This window comes from Corvus brachyrhynchos, unplaced genomic scaffold, assembly GCF_000691975.1.
Source record: "Corvus brachyrhynchos isolate BGI_N302 unplaced genomic scaffold, ASM69197v1 scaffold340, whole genome shotgun sequence".
Taxonomy (NCBI): Eukaryota; Metazoa; Chordata; class Aves; order Passeriformes; family Corvidae; genus Corvus; species Corvus brachyrhynchos.
This window is the reverse complement of record NW_008235987.1, coordinates 1,189,445-1,190,092: the sequence shown is the minus strand read 5'-3', so window position 1 is coordinate 1,190,092 and position 648 is coordinate 1,189,445.

Sequence of the window (648 nt, the reverse complement as noted above, 5' to 3'; positions counted from 1 at the left end):
CAGGGCGTAGGACCCCCGTGCCATGCCATGCTGTGCCGTGCTGTGCCGTGCCAGGCTGCGGCTGCCTACGTGCCAGCGAGCTGGACACGCGACCTGCACTGGGCCGGTGCCCAGAACCAGCGGAGGGAAGTGGGATGGGAGAAGTGGAAAGAGGAACGTGGTAGCACACAGGGACAAGGGAAGGGGACAGCCCTGTCCCCCAGCATCACCTCTGCCATCTGGTCTGAGCCCACATTTGATGTTCCTGGGAAGCCGGCGGGCACGGTGCTGCTCCTGACACTGGAGGAAGGGATCGGGACAGCCCCAGAGAATTCCCATGTTGGGAGGGATCATTTGGGGCACAGAGGGGCTGAGCCCCTCCTCAGCTGCCACCAACCTCCAGCCAAGGATCCGATGGGGACACATGCCTGCCTGGTCCCACCGGGGGCTCCCTGGCCATGCTGGGTGAGCTCAGCTGTGCCAGCAGGGCAGAGCTCCCCAGGACCCCACTGCTCACCCTGGGATGCACAGTGGGGACCATGGGCAGGGATGCTCCGAGCTGGGAGCTGATCCACATCCCCAGTCCCTGTGCCCTGACCCCGCTGTGTCCCGCAGGGTCCCTGGATGCCACGGTGCAGGATGGGCACCACGGCCGTGCTGCTGGCCCTG